Genomic DNA, 7,665 nt, shown 5'->3' on the forward strand with positions numbered 1-7,665 from the left:
TTCTTAGTTTTTCTTTCTGATACTGCATTATTGGTGTATAGAAATGCAATGGATCTCTGTACATGGATTTTGTATCCTGGGACCTTATTTAATTCATTTATCAGTTCTAATACTTTTTTAGTGGGGTCTTTACGGTTTTCTTTATATAGCATCACGTCATCTGCAAATAGTAAACATTTTACTTAACAATTTGAATGTCTTCCACTTCTTTTTCTTTTCTGATTGCTGTAGTTAGAACTTCCTATACTATGTTGAATAAAATTGGTAAGAGTGGACATCCCTGTTTTGTTCCTGAGGTTAGAGAAAAAGCTCTCAGTTTTTCACCATTGAGTATGATGTTAGTTATGCATTTTTCACAGTGTCTTTATTGTATTGAGATATATTTCCTTTAAACCTTTATTGAGGGTTTTTATTATGAATGCATGTTGTATTCAAATGATTTTTTTTCTCCATCTATTGAAATGATCATATGGTGTTTCTATGCTTTATCTGATTGGTGTGATGTATCACGTTGATTGATTTGTGACTACTGAACCACACTTGCATTCCAATAATAAAGCCCACTGGATTGTGGTGAATAATTTAATGTACTGTTGGATTCAATTTACTAATATTTTGTGGAGATTTATCCTTTATCTCTTCTTCTATTCTGAATGATAGCCTTGCTGAATAGAGTATTCTTGGTTGCAAGGTTTTTTTTTTTCTTTCAGCACTTTGAATATATCATGCCACTTACTTCTGGCCTACATAATTTCTGCTGAAAATTCAGGTGATGGCCTCATGATATTTCCCTTATATATAAAACTCTTTTAAAAAAATAAATAAAACTCTTTTCTCTTGCTGCTATTAACATTCTCTCTTTATCAATATTTTTTGCCAAATCTGTGTGTCTTGGTATGGACCTCCTTGGATTGATTTTATTGAAAGCTCTCTGGGCTTCTAGGATCTGGATTTTTATTACCTTCCCCAGATTCAGATAGTTTCCAGCTATTATTTCTTTAAATACATTTTCTGCCTCCTTTTGTCTCCTTTCTCTGTCTGGGGTTCCTATAATGCATATATTATCATACTCAATGGTGTCAATGAATTGCCTTAGTCTATTTTCATTTATTATTGTTGTCTCTCTCCTGTTCAGCTTGATTGCTTTCCATTACTCTGTTCTCCAGGTGGCTGATTAGGTCTTCTGCTTCCTCTAATGTATAGTCTCTTAGAGATCACTGCACCTCTAGTACATGCTCTGAGATCAGTAAACAAATCTCTCTCCTGTATATGCCAGGCATTTCTCAAACTGCTGCTTCTAAGCTATATCTCCATGGGGATGTTTCTTATGCTCTTTAAGAGTGGGCACCCTCTCCTTCAGGATATCCCACAGGGGAGCCAGGTGATTTTTTTTGTTTAAGATTTTATTTATTTATTTGTGAGAGACACAGAGAGAGGCAGTGACATAGGCAGAGGGAGAAGCAGGCCCCTGGTGGGGAGCCTGATGCAGGACTTGATCCCAGGACTCCAGGACCATGCCCTGAGCTGAAGGCAGAAGGTATCAGAACCACTGAGTCTCCCAGACATCCCAAGGCAGGTGATTTTTAAAGTTCCAGGTGTTGGGGATCCCTGGGTGGCGCAGCGGTTTGGCGCCTGCCTTTGGCCCAGGGCGCGATCCTGGAGACCCGGGATCGAATCCCACGTCGGGCTCCCGGTGCATGGAGCCTGCTTCTCCCTCTGCCTATGTCTCTGCCTCTCTCTCTCTCTCTCTCTCTCTCTCTGTGACTATCATAAATAAAGAAAAATTTTTAAAAAAATACAGTTCCAGGTGTTAAGCTCCACTAATTTTAAGAATTCATGAAATTCAGCCCCTCTGAAATTCAAAGGAAAATGTTATAGGTTTCATCTTCCCTGTGGGCTCCCCATGCCTGTGGTGTCTATTTCCTTCCCTTTTCTATATCTGTGGCCTTCCTCCCTCCCTCAGACTGTCCCGTGGGTCCATTGAGCTCCGACTGCATCTCCAACCTTCCTACCATCTCTGATGTGGCCTCTTCTCTACATTTAGCTCTGGAGAGTCTGTTCTGCCAGTCTTCAGGTCATTTTCTGGGTTATTTACACTGATATGGGTGTCATCTAGTTGTATCCATGGGACAAAGTGAGCTTAGGATCCTCCTACTCTACCATCTTTCCTGGAAGTCTCAATCCTGTTAATTTTTGATATCCCCCTTCAAAAAAAAATCACCTCACTCCATAAGCTTCAGAAACTTTGAAATGTTTGCTACTAATACCTAGGTAGTCATGATTCTATGCTATAAAACCTGCAGAATTTGTACTTTTGATATGGTAACTGATTTTACCTAGTTTACAGAAACCTAATATGTTATGATTAACATCTGATACCTATGAACTTGAGTTTATTAAAGGAAACCACATAAGCGTGTGAGAGGAAGCAAAAGAGAAACAGGGCTTTGACTGAGCTAGCTACAGATTCTGAAGAAAACTCCTCCTGTAAAGGAATATCCAATAATTTTGGCATTTCACTTGAAGGGAAACTATAAAATCATAGCAATTCTAAAGTTTCAATTCCCTACTCCTTTTACTCAGTTCAAGCAGACTAGCTTTGCTTTAATGTGAGCTCAGGGCATTCTGGGAATTCTAACATCTGATTCTCTGCCATTGTTCTATGAAGAAGGACTACTGAGCATTTTTTATATCCTTAGCACTTGCCAGCCTACTCTGATTTGCTTTTATGGCTTTCCATAAATGTATGCTTTGCACGAAATTGGAAAGAACCTTCTCTCCTCCCCTTGATTTCCTTTTTCTTCTTCTCCAGGCCTGCTTTTAAGAGCTCCCCCTGCTGGCAAGCCTTTTCACAGAGTCTGTTGGCCTCTTGAGGTCTTTAGCTACTAAAGGCGCTTTGGCTCTCTACCCAAGAGCACCCTCTGTGATTCTTTAAGACCCCAATCACATGCTCACATTTACAGAACAGGGGCAGAAATTTAGCCTTTAACCATTACAGACTGCTTTATCAAAAGACTCTCTAATACTCAGAACATTAACATGCAGCCCAGATCTATTTTAGGGGATCCTGAGGGCATGGAAACATTGCCCCATAAGAGGTAAAAGGGTTTTCTCTTTCAGTATCTGTACACTATAAGGCCAAACATCTTGAGTTTTTGCTTATTTGGCTTATACACTTATTTAGGAAACAAATGTGACATTAATAGGTATCTATACCAGAAACATTCTACATATTTCTAAAGTGGTTTTAAGAAGGATCACAGAAGGGAAAAGGGTGGGAGGATGGGTATTGGGTGAAAGAGAGTGGCATATACAGGCTTCCTGTTACAAAATGAAGAAGCTATGGGAATAAAAGGCACAGAAAAAGGAATATGGTCAATGATAGTGTAAAAGCAATGTATGGTGACAGATGGTTGCTACACATGTGGTGAGCATAGCAGAACTTAGATATTGAATCACTATGCTGTACACCTGAAAATAATATAACATTGCATGCCAACTATACTCGAATAAAAAAATTTATAAAGATTGCAGGAAATGGACAAATTTTAAAGGTTGTGTACTACTACACAAATAGGCATGTTGTTTACAAATAATCGCATTTCTACAGGACTCTGTACTCTCACATTATGTAGGAAGTTGCTCTTCATTCAAAGAATACCTTTTAGTCTTAGAAAAAATTAAAAATTTCTGAGGCTGATAGAAGGAGATCTTTATTTGGGACAGGGAGAGGCAGAGTGCTGCCAACAATTAATGAGATGGGTTTTCAGGAGCACTACTAAACACTGCAAATGTGAATGGTTTGACCTTGTTTCCTAGTCCTTGGCTGAATGAATATTCAACAGATTCACTTATATTTATATGAAGAGCCATTCCCTTCAGTCACAGGTTCATAAAAGGGTCCCCAGGATCATGCCCTGGACTGAAGGTGGCGCTAAACCGCTGAGCCACGCAGACTGCCCCAAGGAAAAATATTCTTAACTCTAGTCATCATGTGTAAACCAGAAGACCTGTGCTTAGGTTCTGTTCCAAACTGATTTTTGGCCTTTAAGTCACTTCCTGGGACTCACTACCCAGTTGTAAGAGGCAAAGATGAAAAATTCTAGTCTTTGGCAACTCTATAGTTTGGTGATTATATAATTATATAGTAAAAGGAGTATTTGATAAAAGAACACATCCCCAAACACTATTTATACTCTAAAATCAGGTTCCCTAGAACCAGAGCCTAAGATGAAGATTCTTTGGTAGCTGATTTCCCAATGGCACGTTCTCAGGAGAAACCTGTAAGGGAGTGAAGGAAGCGAGATGGGGCATAGGAAAGACCTAAACAAAGATACATTTTCAGGAGGAATCTTGCCTCAACCTGACCCTACAGGGAGTTCTGGAGCAAAAATTGCACCTGAGTTTTTCCCACCTTGAAACAAGGAGCCTGAGTGTTTATATCCACATTATAGTAAGCCAATGACCAAGGACCACTGTGAGAAACAAAGGCACATCTTCCTAGGCTTTTGGGGCGGGAGCAAATTTCTGAACAAGTGAATGGGAGCTGTAGCGGCCAACAAAACAGCAGCCAGGGGGTGGCTGGACTGGCTTGGTAAAGGGAATCTAGATGTGGCTCCAGCAACACTTATTAAATACCATTTCTTCTTTACTTAATCTAATTTTTATATTTAAATGGCTTTACTAGGTTATAAAACATTCACATCATTTATCTCATTGGACCTTGAAAATTTTTTCACATAATAGGCATTTGATAAATACTCATAAAAAAGAACTGGTTATTATGCTTTACAAATGGGAAAAGCTCTGATGTAGCTGTAAATTTCTTTGTGTTTGTATTTCATTTAGATCATACACTGTATGACATGGTTATTCACTGAAAAAGTAGAAAATGGAACACGACAATTATGGCTTCTTGGGAAAAATATCTAAAGGAGTTCTTTATCCTTTAACAGAGAATAAAGACTGAACATTAAAAATGGCTTGTACAAATGAGTAAAATTGAAGTTGGAGTACCCTTGAATTTTATTTAACTGCTAATCAAGTGACCTTGTTCCAGGAATTCATATTACACTTAGACCTGACTAAATAGTGGATAAGGATAGTTTATTAGAACTTTAACACAAAGCACGGGGCAGCCCCGGTGGCTCAGTGGTTTAGCGCCGCCTTTGGCCCAGGGTGTGACCCTGGAGACCGAGGAGGATCCAGTCCCACGTCAGGCTCCCTGAGGAGCCTGCTTCTCTCTCTGCCTGTGTCTCTGCCTCTCTCTCTCTGTCTCTCATGAATAAATAAATAAAATCTTAAAAAAAAAGAACTTTAACACAAAGCAGAGCATAGATAAGGCTGATAATATTTACTTTTGTTTAAAAGGTAAAAGCCTGCCCTCAGCAGTAGAGATAAGAAGTTTCTACCTATAAAATGTTCCCCTCAGAAAGACTACTATTTGAAACATGATTTAGGAGTTTAATTCTTTAATACTCAGATAACTTGCTAAAAATAGCACAAATAACATTTTAAGTCATTTTCACAGCAGCAGACACCTTATAGTGAAGCAACACTCAAGAACAAAGTTTTTTAAAGGGAAACCTAGCAGAGATCCTGTAATACTTTAGGACTTGAGGAAAGCCAAGCACATGGGAAATGGATGTAGTGAAGACAAATGGAAGTGATTCCACCATGTTGTCTCAGGAGACTCTTAAAAAATGCTACAGAGAAAAGATTCTTAATCTTTTCCAGGTCATAGTACCCTTTTACAATCTCAAGAATGTGATGAACTTTCTTCCCAAAGGGGAAAATGCATATGCACACAAAATTCTGCTATCATTTGAGGGTAATTATAGATCACTGAATCCCTCCATGAACCACTACCATCAAGAGGAAGGGAAGTCTGTTTGAAGCTATGAAGAAGAAATGACAGTAATAGGGGAAAAGGAAATTTCTGTTCTGAATATGTAATTCTTTCACTTAGAGAAAGTACATCTCAGGTTTAATGACGTTAGTGAGGCTTAAATGAGTAAGAAATACAGTTAAGTGTATCTAACACAATATTCACAAAGATTTTTTGTGTGTGTGAGGAAAAGAAAGTCATTACAGTGAGAGTTTCATTAGGAAGACCAAAGAGATATTTCATGACTGAGTAGGCTGAGATTAGATTCCTGGACCAATAAGAACTACCCATTAAAGTTTTTTTTCATAATAATTTTTTTGCCTTCGTTTCAACTGATCAAATCCCACTGTTTAATTACTTCCTTTCTTGATATCATTACAGCCTCTCAGTTAACTCAGGATGCATTCTAACAGGAAGCCCTCTGCAAATCAAACACTTCTCTACCTCTCCCACTTTTGAAAAATGTTACGAGACACTAGTTGGATTTAGACTGATGCTGACCATTACGTATTCCAGCTCCATTTTTAAGCACTAATTTTTTGGGACTCTGAGGTCTATCCCTTACGTCTTCCTACAATCTATCTATTGTCTTGGCTTCACAGAAGCTGGCTGTCTTCTGTGTACTTAGAATCTATCTCCTTCTACTGTGTTTTGGGTTTTTGTTGACCTCCACTCTCCAGCAAGGTCATCAAGCAGGTTTCTGGAAACAGAAGAGGTCATCTAAACAGCTCCAATTTAAGATTCAAAAATCATAACATACTCTTAAAGCACACATTTTTAAAGAACTTATTTATTTGAGAGAGAGAGAGAGAGCATGAGCAGAGATTCACTTATATGCTCCACAGTGCTCACACTCTCCATGTGTAAACCAGGAGAATAATTCTTCTTTCCTCCCCAATTATTAAAACAGGTAATGTGCTTTTATTAATGTTAGAGCTACTGGAAACAATTCTGGAAAATTAATGCTCCAAATGAATGCAATTTCAAGCTCGGTGAGTACATTATAGGCTTATTATACATACTCCATATGGGATGTTATATTCAGCAGTTTTGATTTCTACAGAGGACTAGGAATAATTTCTCTGTCTTTTCTGCATGATAACCTGATGACCTGGTACTTTTTTTCCTGAAATGGAAAGGTATCACTGCAGCTTGGGATGCCATCATCCTTTAAAAGCTATTTAGTTAAAATATCACAGGGCCATGGAAAAGGGCTTCGGTTCTTAAATTTTCTGACATAAGCCAAGACATATAGCATGCATGCACCTATGTCTGTCTACACAAACATACAGATATAGTAATAGGCACAAATGTGTATTACACCAATTACTATACAAGGTATGAGGCATATCGATGGTGAAAAAAGAAGAGAGAGTATTTGCTCTGGAGCTTACTTTGTAGTAGCTAAAGCGGACAGCACACACACAGGGATTGTCCCTTCAGGAGGAGGCAAGCCCTTCCCTAAGACATAACATTGAGCACATTTGTAGACTGAGACCATGCATTTTAATCCTTTAGGATCTTATACTAAAAAGCAAAGCAAACAATACCCTAAGCCCCACAAAAAAAATGTTTAAAAGTTGTGTTCACCTATCTCCTAAGTGAAAGCTGTTGCATCTTCACTGATACATACCAGTGGTTTTCAAAGTGAGCAGCAAGGATCCTTAGTGCTTTGTGGTGGTTTTAAGGGCCATTCTGGAAGAACACTAAAGTGTAGTGGAACATCTAACAAAGTTGGTATCTGGACCCATTCCATTCGCATTTAAGCAGAACAGCTC

Source organism: Vulpes vulpes, chromosome X (assembly GCF_048418805.1).
Source record: "Vulpes vulpes isolate BD-2025 chromosome X, VulVul3, whole genome shotgun sequence".
Lineage (NCBI taxonomy): Eukaryota > Metazoa > Chordata > Mammalia > Carnivora > Canidae > Vulpes > Vulpes vulpes.